We start from the raw sequence: 20341 nt of genomic DNA, 5'->3' as shown, positions 1-20341 counted from the left end.
ATAAGAATAATTGCTATATCTGAAGGAGAAAAGAGAGAAGTCAGCAGAGAGTTTAAAGAAATAATAACTGAGAACTTTCCAAACCATGGAAAGGAATTTGACATACAAGTCAATAAAGCTTTAACACTATAGTGTCAATGCAAAAAAAAAAAAAATCTTCTTCAAGACACATTACAATGAAATCGTCAAGAATGAATGATAAAGAATCTTAAACCCACCTGGAAAAAAATGAAGGAATCCCCATTAGGCTAGCATCAGATTTCCCAGTAGAAACTTTACAGGCCACAAGAGAATGGAATGGCATATTCAAGGCGTTGAAAGATTAAATATTGCCAGCTAAGAATACTTTATCCAGAAAAGTTATCCTTCAGATATGAGGGAGAAATTTTGAAAAGGCAAGAGAATTCACCATCACTAGACTTGCCTTGCAGGAAATGCTGAAAGGAGTTCTTCAAGCTGAACTGAAAAGATGCTAGTCAGGGATGTACAATGTATGAAAGTATACAACACTGGTAAAGGCGAAAAACACTCAGAATTATAAAATTGTAACTATATTAAAATGGGGTGTTAACCCATTTACTATAGTATAAAGCTTAAGGAAAAGAGCATTCAGACTATAAAAGGGGAGGACTGAGGGGGTGGAACCGTTATGACAGAAAGAAAATAAGTTGCTATCAGCATAAAATGGACTTTTATCTCTGATGTTTAATGTAAGTCTCACGGTAACCACAAAGCAAAACATCTAGAATAGAATCACTAAACGTTAAAAAGGAGAGAAACATTTCACTGTGGAAAACCACCAGCTTACAAATGTAGGCAGAAACAGAAGGCAAATGATAAGATGGCAGTAGTAAGTCCTTACATGTCAATAGTCACTCTAAATGTGAGTAGATTGAGTTCACCAATCAAAAGGCACAGAGTGACTGGATGAATGACAAAAAGAACATCCAACTATGCAGCCTACAAGGAACTCATTTCAGTTCTAAAGACACACATAGGCTCAGAGTGAAGAGAGGGAAGAAAATATACTATGCAAATAGAAAGCAGAGTAGCAATATTCATATAGCTAACAAAATAGACAACAAGCCAGAGAATGTCATTATATAATGATAAAGGGATCAATGAATCAAGAAGATAGTACAATCATAAATATATATGCACATATATACACCCAGCATCAGAGCACCTAAATATATTAAGCAAATACAAACAGATCTGAGAGAAATAGAAAACAATATAATAATGGTTGAGAACTTCTATACCTCACTGTCAACAATGGCTAGATCATCCAAACAGAAAATCAACAAGGAGGAATGAGTACCAGCATGGCAGAGCTCACCTCTCTTCACAAACACGTAAAAGATACACCTACATGTGGAGCATTTTTCATTGAAAACAAACTGGAGACTAGCAGAAAAACTCTTCCATAACAAAGGCTGTAAGAAAGAGCCACAGGGAGTCAGGCTGAAAGGAGAAGCAATGAGGTCAGGACCTGTGCCCCTAGGAGAGGGCACGGAAGAGGAGGATTGGATTACACATACACAGGCTCAGATAGCCTCCTTGGGGAGGAAGCAGTTCAAACTGCATATTGGGCACACCACCCCTAGGGTCTGACATGGGGAAGATGAGTGTCCTTAGGTGGTTTGAAAACCAGTGAGACTCAGAGCATGTCTGTAAGAAACCTGGATTCCACTTGGGAAGACTGCACACATGCTTGCTTATGGCTGAAACAAAGCAGGAGGAGACTGAAACTTCTTGGGACTCCAGCTGTATTCCTGTACCCCCGCCCCACACTGTGCACCCACTCTTGCTCTGTGCACAGCTCCACACTAGGGAGAAAGCTGCTGCAATTGAGAAGACTGTGCTGTTCTAGGGGTGGAGCCAGCTAGGACCGAATATCTGCATCTGAATGAGGTGAGGGCAGTTATTACTGACATTCATGGGGGTGGCAAATCAGGAATGGTCCAGAACTCTGACTGATGTGTCAGGACAGCTCCAGTGCATACCCCTACCAGGCACCCACTATGGCCCCCTTTGCTTCAGCACCTCTCCTCTCTGGGGACTGCTACAGACCGGGGTAAAGGTGACAGTACTGAGAGAGCAGAGACCGCACACTTAGAATGGAGCCAGCTCAGACCTGAACCTCAGGGCTCCTGTTCCAGCAACTTGGGACTTATCATATGATCCAGCGATCCCACTTTGTGTCTATAGCTGGAGGGAAATCTAGTTGAAAAGACATGTGCCCCAGTGTTCACAGCAGCACTGTATACAATAGCCAAGACATGGAAGCAACCTAAATGTCCATAAACAGATGACTGGATAAACTTCACTAAGCAGGATAAAGAAGTTGTGGTATATTTATGCAAAGGAATACTACTCAGCCATAAAAAGAACTATGCCATTTGCAACAACATGGATGAACCTGGAGATTATCATTCTAAATGAAGTAAGCCAGAAAAAAAGAAAAATACCTTATGATATCAGTCATATGTAGAATCTAAAAAAAGTGGACACTATGATCTCATCCATAAAACAGAAACAGACTCACAGACACAGTAAACGATCTTATGGTTACCAGGGGAAAGAGGTGGGAAGGAATAAATTTGGGAGTTTGAAATTTGCAAATGTTAGCCACTATATATAGAAAGAGAGATTTCAAATCTCTCTCTATATATATAGATTTCAAAAACCAAGTTGCTTCTGTATAGCAAAGGGAACTATTCAATATCTTGTAATAACCTTTACCAAAAATGAATATGAAAATATATGTATATATGAGTGACTGGGACACTGCTACACACCAGAAATTGACATATTATAACTGTACTTCAATTAAAAAAAAAGTAAATAATACTATTTGCAGCAACATGGATTCACATTTAGTGAAGTTAGACAGAGAAAGACAAATATCATATGATATCACTTAGATGTGGAATCTTAAAAAAAATATTCAAATTCTATTTACAAACCAAAAATAGACTCATGGACATAGAAAACAAACTGGTTACCAAAGAGGAAAGGGTGGGGAGGGATAAATTAAGGGTTGTGGGTTAACAGACACACGTATTACTATATATAAAATAGATAAACAACAAGGACCTATTGTGTAGCACAGGGAACCATATTCACTTTCTTGTAATACGATATAATGGAAAAGAATCTGAAAAGAAAATACTAATGTGTGTATATGTATAACTGAATTGCTTTGCTGTAAATCTGAAACTAACATTTTAAATCAACTACACCTCAATAAAAAATTTTAAAAAACAAAATAAAAAACCCCAGGAACCTCCCAATTTAATTATCTGTATAAATTTTTCTGCATGTTTCTCAAAGATCCAATTTGTGTTGTCAGCGAAAGCATTCTCTTTTACATGGATATCACTGCAGTCCAACACCTGTGGAAGTCTAACAATTAGACAACTACTGTGTAGAAATATCTGGCCTTCACTTACCTCCTACACCAAGGATGGCAGTATTCACTCTCATCTGGGTGGCATGTGATCCAGCTCTGAAATTCCATCCCATGGCTGTTTTCTTGGACCCTTCCTGGCATCACTGCTACAGGTTGCATTCTCTGGAATCAGATCCTTACATGGAGATTATCATTTTGCAAATTTGTTGAGGAGTACCCCTAGGATTAGTACCTATAGAAGAAAGAGAAAGAGGCAAAACTGGTCAATGGGAAAAGTTGAAATAATGCAGTCTCCACAAAAGTCTTAGTTTACCCTGAGGGGAGTTCTGAAGATGAGATGATCTTTTCAATATTTTCCAAATTGGGATAAGAAAGCCAGACTTTTATACTCCTTCAGAGACCAGTTACTGACTGGGTATAGGGAAATCTGGGGAGGTGTCTGAGGTGTGTTATCACCTAAAAGCTGTTGGCCTATATTCCTCTGTGCAGCTGGGGTACTAAATCCTCATTTCTAAAGAGAATTTGAGTGGCACATTACAGCATCTACTACAGTGGAAGATTTCAACATATATATCTCAAAGACTCATGAAACAAGCAAAAACCCAAATCAGCAGGATATAAATGACTGGAACAAGATAATTAACACTACTGGTTTTTAACTGATATCAATAGAGCACTGTACCTAACAATAGTGCATTTTTTTTCAAGTGCTCTTAGAGCATTTATGTATATTGATTTAACTGTAAAATTTAACCACTGGCACACAATGAAGCACATTTCTAAAATTTCAAAGGATTTAAATCATAAAATATGTTCTCTGACCACAGTGGAATAAGCTAGAAATTAAAAACAAATTATAACCACAAAAAAATCCCCATTGGTTAGGCTATTAAGCACATCCATATAAATTACCCAAGGGTCAAAGAATGGTCTAGATTGAAAGTGGAGATTTATCGTATTTTGAACTGAGTATGATGAAAATAAGACATACCCCAGCTAGTAGGTTGCAGCTGAAACCATTCTTGTTGGGAAATGTTCAGTCTTAAATGTAAATATTAGCAAAGAATTCTGACAAAACGCTCTTCTCAAGAACTTAGAAAAAGAAGCACAGCAAAGGAAACCGTAAGTAAAACAAAAAGACAACCTACGGAATGGGAGAAAATTTTTGCAACTGAAACCAACAAAGGCTTGATCTCCATAATATATAAGCAGCTCATACGACATAAGAAAAAAATGTAAACAACCCAATCCAAAATGGGCAGAAGACCTAAACAAGCAATTCTCCAAGGAAGACATACAAATGATCAAAAGGCACATGAAAAAATGCTCAATATCACTAATTATCAGAGAAATGCAAATCAAAACTACAATGAGGTATCACTTCACACCAGTCAGAATGGCCGTCATTCAAAAATCCACACATGACAAATGCTGGAGAGGCTGTGGAGAAAGGGGAACCCTCCTACACTGCTGGTGGGAATGCAGTTTGGTGCAGCCACTATGGAAAACAGTGTGGAGATTCCTCAAAAGACTAGGAATCAACTTACCGTATAACCCAGGAATCCCACTCCTGGGCTTGTATCCAGAAGGAACCCTACTTCAGGATGACACCTGCACCCCAATGTTCATAGCAGCACTATTTACAATAGCCAAAACATGGAAACAGCCTAAATGTCCATCAACAGGTGACTGGATAAAGAAGAGGTGGTATATTTATACAATGGAATACTACTCAGCCATAAAAACCGACAACATAACGCCATTTGTAGCAACATGGATGCTCCTGGAGAATGTCATTCTAAGTGAAGTAAGCCAGAAAGAGAAAGAAAAATACCATATGAGATCGCTCATATGTGGAATCTAAAAAAACAAAAACTAAAACAAACAAAAAAACACAGTGTAAATACAAAACAGAAATACACTCATAGACATAGAATACAAACTTGTGGTGCCAAGTGGGCGGAGGGTGGGAAGGGATAGATGGGATTTCAAAATTGTAGAATAGATAAACAAGATTATACTGTATAGCACAGGGAAATATACACAAAATCTTATGGTAGCTCACAGAGAAAAAAAAGGGACAATGAATATATATATGTTCATGTATAACCGAAAAATTGTGCTGAACACTGGAATTTGACACAACATTGTAAAATGATTATAAATCAATAAAAATGTTTAAAAAAAAAAGAACTTAGGAAAAGAAGACCAAATTAAACTCATTTTTAGAGCTGGTAACACTGTGGCTATATTAAAAGTAGCTTTTGTCTTTTAGAGATGTGTACTGAAATATTTGATAAAGTAATATGATTCCTTGTATTTGCATTAAAATAACTCTAAAGGAATGGAGAGAATAGTTTTGATAGGTATACCTGTAGTAAGAGGTAGATGATACAAGATGGGTCATATTTAAGCTAATTTATGAGTACCTGGGTTCACATGTGTTTATTATACTCTTCTGTATACTATATTTAAAATATTTCATGATGTAAAGGTTTAAAATTAGGACAAATTCAATTCTTAAATTCCAATAAGGAAAAAACAGTACAGAAATAGAAAAGTTGGAGAAGGCACGAATGTGTAGTTGAATTAGAAGGCAGAGAAATGGGCAATAAAAATCATATATAAGGTCAAAATTTTTTTTAACGAATCAGATTATAAATTAAAAGCATTTTGTCAAAAACTAGCCAAAATTTAACTTAACTGAATGAACAAGGACTTTAATAAGTAGTTTATGATACACTGCATCTTTGCTCTGAATATATATGCTCATGGTCCCTAAAAGTGATAATGTCAGTGTTTTTTGTGGAAATGACAGTCTGAAGCTGATCATAATGCTCCTGGCTTGTGAACATGTAGTGAGGATCCATGTAGCTTGTTTGATTCAGGTATGTGCAGATTTGCAACTGCTGCTCAACAGAAAAAAGAAAAAAAAAAATAATGAAAAGTAAGAGACCTCTGGGACAACATTAAGTACATTAATTTCACATTATAGGGGTCCCAGAAGGTGAACAGAAAGAGGAAGGGCCTGAGAAAAATACTGAAGACCTAATAGCTGAAAACTTCACTAAGCAGGGAAAGGAAAGAGTCATCCAAGCCCAGGGAGCACAAGAGTCCCATACAGGATAAATCCAAAGAGGAACACACCAAGATACATTATAATTAAATGACAAAAATTAAAGTTAAAGAGAGAATATTAAAAGGAGCAAGAGAAAAGCAACGAATAACACACAAGGGAACTCCCATAAGGCTATCAGCTGAAGCCCTGCAGGCCAGAAAGCAGTGGCATGATATATTTAAAGTTCATCGTTTTAAAGAGAAAAAACCAAGAATACCCCTCCCAGCAATGGTCTTGTTCAGATTTGATGGAGAATTCAAAAGATTTACAGACTAGCAAAAGCTAAAAGAGTTCAGCACCACCAAACCAGCTTTACAAAAAATGTTAAAGGAACTTCTCTAGGTGGAAAACAAAAGGCCACAAATAGAAACAGGAAAACCACAAGATGAAAAAGCTTACCAGTAGTGGCAAACATACAGGAAAAGTAGAAAATCATCCACACACAAACTAGTAGGGAGGTTAAAAGACAAAAATAGTAAAATCATCTGTATCCACAATAAGCAGTTAAGGGGTACATAAAACAATTAGATGTAAAATATATTAGAAATAGTAATCATGAGGGGGAGGAGAGTACAACTGCAGGGTTTTTAGAATGCATTTGAAATTATAATATCAGCAACTTAAAACAACCACACATATATAAAGAGACTGCTATACAAAAACCTCAAACCAAAAATCTACAGTAGGTATACACACAAAAAAGAAAAAAATCCAAACATAACACTAAAGATAGTCATTAAATCACGAGAGAAGATAACAAAAGAGAGGGAAAAAAGACCTACAAAAACAATTCCAATTAAATAATTAACAAAATGGCAATGAGAACATACACGTCAATAAACTACCTTCACTGTAAATGGACTAAAAGCTCCAACCAAAAGACACAGACTGGCTGAATGGGTACAGAAACAAGACCTGTATATATGCTGCCTATAAGAGACTCACTTTAGATCCAGAGACATGTACAAACTGAAAGTGAGTGGATTAAAAAAGATATTTCACACAAAAGGAAATTTTTAAAAAGCTGGTGTAGCAACACTTATATAAGACAAAATAGACTTTAAAATAAATGCTGTTACAAGAGACAAAGGACACTACATAATGATCAAAGGATCAACCCAAAAAGAAAATGTAACATTGTAAATATATATGCACCCAACTTAGAAGCATCTCAATATATAAGGCAAATATTAACAGACAAAAGGAGAAATCAACAACACAATACTAGTAGGAAACTTTTATATCCCATTTACATTAATGGACAAATCATCCAGACAGAAAATCAGTAAGGAAACACAGGCCTTAAATGACACATTAGACCAAATGGACTTAACTGATACTTACAGAGCATTCCATCTAAAAGCAGTATACTTTCTTTTCCAAGTGCATATGGAACATTCTCCAGGATAGGTCACATGCTAGGCCACAAAACAAGCCTTGGTATATTTAAGAAAATTTAACTCAGTCATCTTTTCTGACCACAGTGCTGTCAGACTAGAAATAAACTACAAGAGAAAAACTGCAAAAAACACAAACACATGGAGGCTAAACAATATGCTACTAAACAATCAATGGATCACTAAAATAATCAAAGAGGAAATTTAAAAATACCTAGAGACAAATGAAAATGAAAACATGATGATACAAAATTTATGGGATGCAGCAAAAGCAGCTGTAAGCAGAAATTTTATAGAGATACAAGATTATCTCAGGAAACAACAACAAATCTCAAATGAAAACCTAATTTTACATCTAAAGCAAGTAGAGAAGAACAAACAAAACCCAAAGTTAATAAAAGGAAAGCAATCATAAAAATCAGGTTTTAAATAAATGAAAGAGACTAAAGAAAACAATAGGAAAGATCAACAAAAGTTTTTAAAAAAATTGGTTCTTTGAAAAGATAAACAATACTGATAAACCTTTAGGCAGACTTACCAAGAAAAAAAGAGAGCCCAAATCAATAAAGTTAAAAATGAAAAAGGAGAAGTTACAACTGACACCAACAAAGGGTCACAAGACTACTATGAACTACTACTACATGCCAATAAAATGGACAACATAAAAGAAATGGGCAAATTCTTAGAAAAGTTCAATATCCCAAGACTGAACCAGGAAGAAATAGAAAATATCAATAGACCAACTATCAGTACTGGGATTGAAACAGTAGTTTAAAAACTCCCAACAAACAGAAGTTCAGGACCAGATGTCTTCACAGGTGAATTCTATCAAACACGTAGAGAAGAGTTAACATGTACCCTTCTCAAACTATTCCAAAATTTGCACAGGAAGGAACACTTCCAAACTAATTCTACTAGGCCAGCATCACCCTGACACCAAAAGTAGACAAAGATACTACAAAAAAAAAAAATTACAGGCCAATATCACTAATGAACATAGGTGCAGAAATCCTCAACAAAATACTAGTAAATCAAATCCAACAATACATTTAAAGGCTCATACACCATAATCAAATGGGATTTATTCCAGGGATGCAAGGACTTTCCAACGTCCACAAATCAATCACCGTGACAAACCACATTAACAAATTGAAGAAGAAAAACCATATGACCATCTCAATAGATGCAGAAAAAACTTTTAATAAAATGCAATGTCCGTTTATGATAACTCTCCAGAAAGTTGGCACAGAGGGAACATAATAACCTCAACATAATAAAGGCCATACATGACAAACAACAGCTAACATGATACTCAATGGTGAAAAGATCGAAGTTTTTCCTCTAAGATAAGAAACAAGACGGAGATGCTCACTCTCTCCATTTTTATTCAACATAGTTTTGGAAATTCTGGTCATGGCAATCAGAGAAGAAAAATGAAAATAATCCAAATTGGAAAGTAAGAAATAAAACTGTCACTGTTTGAGATGACATGATACTACACATAGAAAATCCTAAAGATGCCACCAGAAAGCTACTAGAGCTCATCAAAGAATTTGGTAAAGTTGCAGGGTACAAAATTAACATACAGAAATCAGTTGCATGTCTATATACTAACAACAAGCTATCAGAAAGAGAAATTAAGGAAACTGTTGCATTTATGATTGCATGCAAAAGAATAAAATACCTAGGAATAAACCTGTTAAGGAGGCAAAAGACTGTACTTCAGAAACTGTAAGATGTTGATGAAATTAACTGAAGACACAAACAAATGGAAAGATATACTATGTTCTTGGATTGGAAGAATCAGTATTGTTAAAATGACGGTACTACCCAAGGCAATCTTCAGTCAGTGCAATCCCGATCAAATTACCAATGTCATTTTTCAAGAACTAGAGCAAATAATTTTAAAATTTGCATGAAAACACAGAAGACAACAAACAGCCAAAACAATATTGAAGGAGAAGAATGGAGCTGGAGGAATCGTTCTCCCTGACTGGACTGTACTACAAAGCTACAGTAATCAGAGCAGTTATTATACTGGCACAAAAATCAACAGAACAGGTTAGAAAGCCCAGAAATAAATCCATGCACTTATGGCCAATTAATCCATGACAAAGGAAGCAAGAATTAACAGTGGAGAAGAGAGAGTCTCTTCAATAAGTGTTGCTGGGAATTTTGGACAACTACATGTAAAATAATGAAATAGAACATTCTCTAAATATCATACACAAAAGTACAAACTGGGTTAAAGACCTAAATGTAAGACCAGATACTATAATACTCCTAGAGGAAAACATAAGCAGAACACTCTTTGACATATACCAAAACAATATTTTTTTTTTGGAATGTCTCCTAGAATAATGGAAACCAAAGCAAAAATAAACAAATGGAACATAATTAAACTTAAAACCTTTTGCACAGCAAGGAAACCATAAACAAAACAAAAAGAAAACCTACAGAATGGGAGAAAATATTGCAAACAATATGACCAACAGGAGATTTATTTCCAAAATATATATAAAAAAAAAAAAACCCAATCGAAAAATGGGCAGAAGACCTAAATAGACATTTCTCCAGAGAAGACATACAAATGGCCAACAGGCACATGAAAAGATGCTCAACACTGCAAATTATTAGAGAAATGCAAATCAAAACTACAATGAATTATCACCTCACACTAGTCAGAATGGCAATCATCAAAAGGTTTACAAAAAATAATTGCTGGAGAGGCTATGGAGAAAAGGAAACCCTCCTACACTGTTGGTGGGAATTTAAATTGGTGCAACCACTATGGAAAACAGTATGTAAGTTCTTTAAAAAACTAAAAATAGAGTTAGCATATGATCCAGTAATCCCATTCCTGGGCGTATATCCAGAGAAAACTAATTCAATAAGACACATGCACCCCAGTGTGCACAGCAGCACTATTTACAATAGGTAAGACGTGGAAGCAACCTAAATGTCCATCAATAGATGACTAGATAAAGGAAATGTGGTAAATATATACAATGGGGTATTACTCAGCCATAAAAAAGAATGAAAAAATGCCATTTGAAGCAACAGAGGGACCTAGAAATTATCATATTAAGTGAAGTATGTCAGACAGAGAAAGGCAAATGTCATATATCACTTATGTGTGGAATTTTTAAAAGTTATATAAATGAACCTGTTTACAGAACTGAAATAGATTCACATACCTGAAAACAGATTGTGGTTACCAAAGGGGAAAGAAAGAGGAGGGATAAATTAGGAGTTTTATATTAACAGATAATGCACTACTATACAGAAAATAGATAAATAACAAGAACCTATTGTATATCACAGGGAACAATATTCAGTATCTTTTAATAACCTATAATAGAAAATAATCTGTAAAAGAGTATGTGTATTTGTATAACTAGTTAGAATCACTTCGCTATATGCCTGAAAATAATACAACATTGTATATCAACTATACTCCAAGTTTTAAAAAGTGCATTAAAAAATGAATCTTTAGATGGGGAAATTATCTGGGATTATATGAAATGCAATCATATGTATCATTATAAAAGGAAAGCAGATGGAGATCTGACCACACACAAGGGGTGAAGGCAGTTGTGAAGAGGCAGAAACTGGAGTCATGAAGCTTCAGACCAAAGATTGTCAGCAGCCACCAGAAGCTGGAAGAGGCATAAAAGGGATTTTCTCATATGCCTCCAGAGAGACCATGGCCCTACTAACACTTTGATTTCAGCACAATGATACTAATTTTGGACTTAGGGTTCCACAACCAGGAGAGAATAAACTGCTCCATTAAGCCGCCAAGTTGTTGGTAATTTGCCACAGCAGCCACAAGAAACAGATACATGGAGGATAGACAGATATCACCAAAACTGGTCATGAAAAGAAGTACTCATCATAAAGGCAAAATTGATAAATTAGACTTAATTAAAATTAAGCATGTCTATTCACCAAAAGATGTAAGAAAGTAAAAAGGAAGGCTAGGAATGAACGAAGATACTTACAACATATAAAACTGACAAAGGATTGCTATCCAGGAAAAAATATCTATATCAATCAGATACAAAAACAGGCAGCCTAATAAAAAATGAACAAAAAGACCTGAAGAGGTACTTCATAAAACAGCATATCTGAATAGTCAATAAATAAAAAGCAAGTCAACTAGTCATCAGGAAATGCAAAATAAACTATAACAATACACAGTTACAGCCCCTCCAGAATGGCTACGATTAAGGTGATTGATAAAATCAAGCGTTGGGGTGGTTGTGAACAATCGGAACACTCCAACTGGGAGTATAATTGGGGTAACTACTCTGGATATGTGCTTGGCAGTGCCTGCTGAAGCTGAACGTATACACATCCATCCAATCCTTGGATATATACACAAAACAAGTGTGGTGGGTGTGTGTGTGTACCAAAGACAAGCACAAAATTATTTGTAGTAGTATTGTTTGTAATAACCCCAAACAGGGGACAAGACATATATCCATTAGTAGTAAAACGGATAAATTGTGGCATAATAACAAAAATAAATAAAAGGAAACTACATACTATATAGTATTGCAAAATAAATGAAATACTTTTATACCTAAAGAAATGGGTGAATTTCACAGACACTGTTGAAAAAAAGGCAAGCATAGAATAATACATTGTTTATTATACCATTTAACCATAGTTCAAAAACAGGCAAAACTAAAATATGATTTAGAAGTTATAAAGTGATTACCTTTGGGAGATATCACTAATGGAGGAGGAGGAGAATGTGAAGGTGGCTAATGATGTGCAAGTGGTGTTTTGTCTCAATCTGCATAGTAATGTCATGAGTTAGTTCATTTAGTGGCGATACATTAAGCTTTATACTAATAATCTGTACATTTTTCTTTTTTTTAATTACTTTTTTTCATTGAAGTGTAGTTGATTTACAATGTTTCAGGTGTACAGTTACACATACACATACATGCATATATATTTTTTCAGTTTAAAAGGAGAGAATTATTAAAGAGACAACCACAGACCCAAAATGGTGTTACTGAAAAAAAAAAAAATTCCATTTCTGGAGAAGGTTGAACCTACGATTAAGTCAAGTGGTAAGTCTTGTTTTGCTGACATGGGCTTTGGCACAACTAATAATTTGTACATATTTCTTATTGTATTTTGATTTTTAAAAGACTGTTTCAAATTTTTTTCTTTGCTCTTTTAAACCTCTTTAGTCTTCCATATATAAATTTCAAACAATGGTCCTGTTGGAATATTTTATGAAATTGCCTTGAATACATAAATTATGAGAAAATGGGCATTTTTACAATATTGCATCCCCCATCCATACAAGGAAGGGATATGTTTTCATTTATTTTGCATCTTATATCCTTTAGTGATTTTACATATATGTAAATATGTAAAATTATACACACACACACACACACATTTTTTTCCCTATACAGATCTTACACTTTGTGTATAGCCTTTATTTCTAAATACCTGATAGGGTTAGTTGCTACTGTGAAAAGTATTTTTTAACTGGTTGTTCATGCATAGAAAATTGCTCTTTCTACTACTTTTTATGTTGATGCTATTGAATTGTTTTTTCACAGCAACAGTTATTTCATAAGCAAATAGTAAAGTTTTTTTCCTAATAATTTTATCTCATCTTTAAAAAAAAAATCTTAACTTTAGTGAATCTTTTGAGTGAAATGTTAGAAGCCATTATAGCTGGAATCCTTGCTTATTCTTGACTTTAAATTGAATGCTTCTAATATTTATGCCTTAATTATTATTTGTTTAGGGATTTGTAGCAATTAAAATATATTTTTTAAACTACTCAACAAGTCTTGCACTTTGGGGTTAAATTCTACTTGATTCTGATGTATTTTTCTATGTATTATTTTATATATTTTGCTAATGTTTTTAGGATTTCTGCATTTACATTCATAAGTATTGACCTGTAGCTTTTCTTTTTCTTACTGTACTTGTCTGGTTTTGTGGTAATTATATTAGCTTTTCAAAATAATTTGGAAGACCTATTGCTCTGTAGACTTTAGAGTACTATACTAGACTAACATTACCTTTTCTTTAAGGTCCTTGTAAACTCTTCTAAATTCAAGACTGAGAAGTGGGAGCAGAAGACAGGACACTGATTCAATTTCTTTAATAATTATAGGTCTCTTCAGATTTTTACTTCTTGAGGCCATTTTGATACTTTTAAGTGTTTTTCAGCAAATGATCTATTTTATCTAAGTTTTCAATTTTATTGACATGTTCATTTTTTGTTGATATTTTAAACATGTATAATATAATGAATCTATATCCTCATTATAACTAATAGTGCCTTTTGCATCTTTTTTGTTTTTTTAAGTTCTATTGAGGTATAATTGATACATTTAAAAAATTGCAGTTTTAACATTGTGATGAGATTGGACATACATACATCATTATAATCAAGATGCTAAACATATCCATAACCTTCAAAAATTTCCTCATGTGATTGTCTGTGTGTGTATGTTAAGGACACTTAACATGAGATCTATTCTCTTAAGAAATTGTGAAGTGCAGAATACTCTATTATTAACTATAGGCATTATATTATATATATATATATCTAGAACTTACTCATCTTATATAACTGACATTTATATTCATTAAGCAATAACTCCCCATATCCCCCACCATATTTCCTCAAAATCATCATTCTGTTGTCTGCTTCTGTGAATTTGATTATTTTAGATACCTTGTGTAAGTGGAATCACACAATATTTGTCCTTCTGTAATTGGCTTACTTCACATTAATAATAACCTCCAGGGTCATTCATGTTGTCAAAAGGTAGGGTTCCCTTAGTTTTTAAGGCTGAATAATATTCCATTGGATATGTATGCCACATTTTCGTTATCCATTCATATGTAGATGGACATTTGGGTTGTTTCCATATCTGGGCAATTGTAAATAATGTCTCATTGCACATGAGGGTGCAGATACCTTTTTGACATCTTGATTATCCTTTCTTTTTAATTATTCTTATGAGAGGATGTTTTATTAATCTTTTCTAATCATCAGCTCTGATTTTAGCTTATCTTTGCTACTGTTTGTGAAAAAAATATTTTAAAATTCAATACAATTGAATTGAAAGTGATCTGAAATTAGATTGTGAATTTAATTATATATAATGAGAGACACATCTGGCTAGATTACCAATATGAGTCATTTTCTAATGGAATGCTCTCCATTATTATATGGAAGATTAATCACATTGTTATTGAATACAAAGACAGCTTTTTTAGGAATGTTTCTGTAAGCATGGCTAGATGGATAATTGTTATTCTCTAATTAAGGTATATTTCTCATAAGTACCAAAAATGACTCCTTAGAAATCATTTTGTTCTTTCCTCTTCATTGTATGTTATATAATAAAGACTCAATCTTATGTGTTGAGTTAAAGTGAAATGAAGAAGTCATACTAACAAATTTTAAAGATTGTCATTTTCCTTAATTCCAGTTGTGTCCTTCTCATCTTCAGACTCATTCCAGAAACAGGTATTCAGGACTACGCTAAAGCATGACAACCCACCGGTAATCACACAGGGAAGGTCCTGATTCTCAGAGCTTATATGCCTCTGTGAGGAAATTTGAAAAATAGACATGTAAATAAATAGACAATACTAATATGTGATCACTAATTTCTTTTTAAATACTGTGGTATAATTAAGGGTAACTAAACAGGTAGAGGGAGGAGAGGCAAACTGTCTAAATGAAATGATCACAGAGGTTCTCCTTAAAAAAAAAAAAAAGACCAGAATTATGAAACCAGTCATGAAAAAAATGTTGTGAAACCATTAAACGAAAACGGTATAACAAATGGAAAGACCACAAGACCAAGAAAGAGCTTGGCATGTTTGAGTAAGAGAAAGAAAGCCCTTGTAGTTGGAACCTAGAAAAAGAAGTGACTAGTAGGAGATGGAACAGTTGTGAGTCAGATCAGATGATGTCTTGTAAGCCAAGGTAAGAATTTGGTTTTGATCCTAAACACAATAATAAGCCATTACAGAGTTTTTGTTGTTTTATTTTTGGTTTGTGTTTCTGTTTCATTCAACGGAGAGCGGTGATCTGATTTCAGTTTGTTTTTTTTTTATTTGCAGCCTACAAAGAATGGCTTGTAAGCAACAAGAGCAGGAATAGAAATACCAGTTAGCACAGCTTACAGATGGTATGGCTTTGGACTAGCACAACGACAGTGGAGATGGAGAGAAGTGAACCAATTCAAGACACAAATTAGAGACAGAATGATCGTGATCTGTTGATGAATTAAATATGAACGATGGACATGAAGGAAAAGAAGAAATAAAGGAAAATCCAAGGCTTTGGGCTTGAGGAGATGAGTACTAGTATAACATGATGGTACATTACAATATAGTTGTCAAGATGCCAATTTTTTTCCACAAATTTTATTGCACATTTTCCTGCCAGTGCAGAGACAATATAAGGAGCAATTAATTATGAGTCAGAGGACTTTGGTAGCTAACTTGCTATACAAGGCTTTCTGTCAAATGAAAAAATATAAAAATAACTACCAAATGATTATGCAAATTAAATGAGATAACATAGCAAAAGCAATCAGCAGAATCCCTAGCACATAGTATTTATTCAGTATGTATTGGCTCAATCTGAATATAGATATATTCTGATCACCTTGATGACTGATGGGAGATATCCTAGTATTGTTGGATTAATTATTTTTTACCCCTTTTTAAATCTCACAGATAGAGACTGAGAAACACCCTTTTCCTAAAAAGTCATACATGTATCTATTATTGCTTCAAAAAGGTAACTTCTTCAGATGTTAATCTTGTCAAGTTTAATATCGAGTATATAGCTTTACTTAAAGAAGTTAATCTGTAGATGCTATCTGTATTTTCTAAAATAAGTCACACACAAACTGTCAAAGGAGGGATATAAGGAAGTCACTGAATAATTTAACATTAAGTTGTTTCGGGTAAACTCCATCTCAATCCTTTCTTAGGATTTGTGCAAGTCAATTAAATCTCTCTAAAATGATGTTTTCATAATGGTAGCACACAAGCAGAATTGGAATAGATGATCTTTAAGCCATATTTATGTCAGGCCTCTAGGATAGGAGGAAAGATACTGCATTTCTTGCCGATAATAGTTAATTAGATGGTGAGTTTATATACATAAAAATCCTTTGTCAATTCTAAAATATTAATCCCTTCTGCAAACATTTATTGAGCATATTCTATGTCCCTGATCAAGCACCTATATTCTTAGAACTAACAGTCAAGTTGTAGGAAAACAAGCAGTAATTGAATGGATGAAATGATCAGTCAGTCAATAAAACACAAGGCAATTATTAAGGGCCAAGAAGGAAATAAACAGGAAAACGTAGGAAACAGTAACTTAGATTGAGTGGGTTACTTTAGGCAATGTAGGCCCTATGAAGGAAGTATCATTTCCACTGGAAGTTGAAAGATGAAAATAACCCAGGCTTGTGATCCAATGAAAATAGAGTTCCAGGGATAAAAGCAAATGTAAATGTCTAAGCTGGGAATAAACTTACATTGTTGGAGGAAAGTAAGAAACTAAAGTAGACAAAGAAGAGGAAACAGGATAGAGCACAGTATGAAAAGAGGTGTGAGGGTAGGCAGGGGCCAGATCGATCATTTATGACTGCATAGGCTATGCAAAGTAATTTGGATTTCTTTTAGCATGATGAAAAAACAATTAGATTTTAAGCAGTGGAGCTACATATTTCAAAAATAACCAATTGGCAAGATTACAGACAAATAATTTAGAAGTTTAATAATCATGGAGGCAGTAATCATGGAAAAGGTGAAGAGTAAGGTTTGGGAAATGTATTGAATGTAAGGTTGACAGAAATTGCTGATGGATTAGATGTACAGAAAAAGGAAAACAACAGACTCCTACATACACACATACATACATACATACATACATACATACATACATACATACATACATACATACATACATACTGCATCACTTACTGAGATGGAGAAGGCTGGACTAGGAGCAGAATGATGGGAAGTGAGAGTTGGAGCCAAAAGTGAGACTTCTCTTTGAAACAAATGAAGTTTAGAATACCTACCACACATCTATATGGAGTTCTGAAAAGGTACGATAAGTATACTATTCTTAAACTCAGAGATTGGGACTGGATATATAAACTTTATAGTCATGAACATAAGATGGTATTGGAAGTCACAGGACATCAGATCATAGAAGGAGAGGGTGTGGACGTGGAAACACTGCTGAGAATTTCTAAGCTGAGAAACAAGGATTGACCACTGGACTTATCAAGATAGAGACACTGGTGACTTTAACAAAAGCAGTTTCAGTAGACAAGGGCAAGAAGTTTAACCAAAGTGGACTGAAAAGTGAATGAGGGAAGAGAGAAGTAGAAATACTGTGTATAGAATATGTTTGATTAAAGAATGAGGTAGGAGCTAGAGGTATACTGTGAGGGCTAGAATTTAAGAGGAAGATACTACAGTTTTTATGTTGATGGGAATTTTCAGAGAGAAGAGATTAAATTGATTATGAACAGAACTAAGCTGTAACTGCAGAAGTAAAACCCTTGAGTGGACCTCAAGCAAACAATCTAGTGTCCAAGTGGAGAAAACTGTCTTCCTATGGGCACAAAGAGAGTTTCACTAATTTCCACAGGAAAGAAACGAAGGTACTCAGGTATGATAGTAAGTCAATTAATGACTATTCACAAATATCTCCACTGCAGTCTCCTGCCTCTACAAGAATTGACTGAATGTACAGTAAAAGTGTAGGCTGTGGACTCTTATTGACTTGGTTCATATCTCAGCTCAGTGTGACCATGGGAAAAAGCTGCTTCTCTGTGTCTCAGTCTCATTATCTGGAAAATGTGCATAATAATAGTACCTATCTCATAGGTAGTGATGAGATAACTCAGATAAAACTTTAAGACCCACAACTGACAAGGAGTGCCAGGTAAGCATTGCTATTGTTATTGTTGTCATTACTATTGTCATGACGTTGTTATTTTACTATATTCAGCTGCTTATTCTAGATCTCCACTTGGATGCCCAGATACCTACTTACCAAGCGTTGCAAGCACAGCATGTCTAAAACTATGTATGTAAGATCCTAAACTTGCGATGCAGAACCAGAAAGTGTATTCCTGATCCAGATCATAGATTACATTTGTTTGAATGTATTTCCTTTGTTTCATTTTTTATCTTCTCTGAATTTTATCAGCAGTAATAAATGTTATTACTTACAAAATTCATTTTAAAATTTGAGATACTATTTTTTTAATTCTGCAAGTTAATGTGTTGTTAACTTGTTAAAATATAAAGCAATATTAGCTCAGAAAACATGTAAATGTTTCCTTCTTTTTTCCTATCCATATTCAATCCATATATCCTCATGGCTTTTCAAAAAAATTGTAGTCATACTAAAATTATGCTTATGTCTCATGGTCTGGAACATAAGTCAATTTATAAACTTTAAATTACAATTAGTCAATTTCAAATTATTCTAATTGATTTTATCATAAAATTCTTTACATCTTTGGTGGGAAATTTTCTTTTAGCTGTCAGGAAATAAATTGATTTTTATTTTCCTTCTTTTCAGTAAAATATAATTAAAATAGGAATACTCTCAACTGAGGGGAAAATACATTCAATTAAAAAACAATCTCCTTTATTAAGTTAAAATTTAATTTCAGTTTTCATTACATGTAGCTGCATTAAAGCACACTTCAGCATTCATATCTATTTTCATGATATAACAGAAATACTTCAGTTTGTCAAGGATATCACATTGTTTTAGAGTATTCTTAGGAAATGAAATATTACCACCAAAATTGTAAAATATAATCATCCCTATCAATAATTAATGATCTATAACCAAAATGGACATATAAGAGGATCAAACCTTGTAATGAAATATTCCTTAGGGAGAATACTAGGAAAATGTACTTAGAGTTTATTGAAGTCAGTATTTAATTGGGTAGTTACTGTTGCACACAAATTTATATTTCTTTAAAAAAAAAAAAAACTGCTAGAAAAGTAGTTTCCTTGTATTTGACAGTCTTTTAGCCAAGAAAGCAAATAGAATCAAATGCTGTGTGTACAGTAAATATGCTGTACCTTGAACTGCATATTACACAGAATCCTAAAACAAAGGTTTCACTAATGTTAATTACTGAGTCTTATATTGAGTCTTGGAAATAGTGCTTCAAATACAGTCAACCCAGAATATTTCCTATATTCAAAACACTAGAAGGTAGCAGAAATGCAATCTCTCCTCCTATCATTGACATAAAACCCTCTTTATAATAAGATTTTCAGGAAACCAAATAAAATCATTTTTAAATTCTCATAGTTATAAGGATACTGATTACATATACA

At 34.1% G+C, this 20341-nt stretch overlaps 1 long non-coding RNA gene across 13 annotated transcripts in view; it reads left to right on the top strand.

Annotated features, from left to right (window-relative positions):
- The window catches only part of LOC105078446 (uncharacterized), a 618316-nt gene extending 599105 nt beyond the window's left edge, over positions 1-19211 (top strand). For 12 of the 13 annotated variants that reach the window (XR_012507535.1, XR_012507538.1, XR_006718939.2 and 9 more), the window contains one exon: positions 16058-19211. This is a non-coding gene — a long non-coding RNA (uncharacterized LOC105078446). Of the gene's footprint in view, positions 1-12907; positions 13018-16057 lie in introns of all 13 variants that reach the window. The other variant, XR_006718938.2, reaches the window with a different exon arrangement.
- Positions 19212-20341: the final 1130 nt, after the last annotated feature.

The sequence above is a fragment of the Camelus bactrianus genome, chromosome 6, assembly GCF_048773025.1.
Source record: "Camelus bactrianus isolate YW-2024 breed Bactrian camel chromosome 6, ASM4877302v1, whole genome shotgun sequence".
In the NCBI taxonomy this organism is placed as follows: domain Eukaryota; kingdom Metazoa; phylum Chordata; class Mammalia; order Artiodactyla; family Camelidae; genus Camelus; species Camelus bactrianus.
Note: the sequence above shows the minus strand (reverse complement) of the source record. Positions and strands in the feature narration are given on the sequence as shown.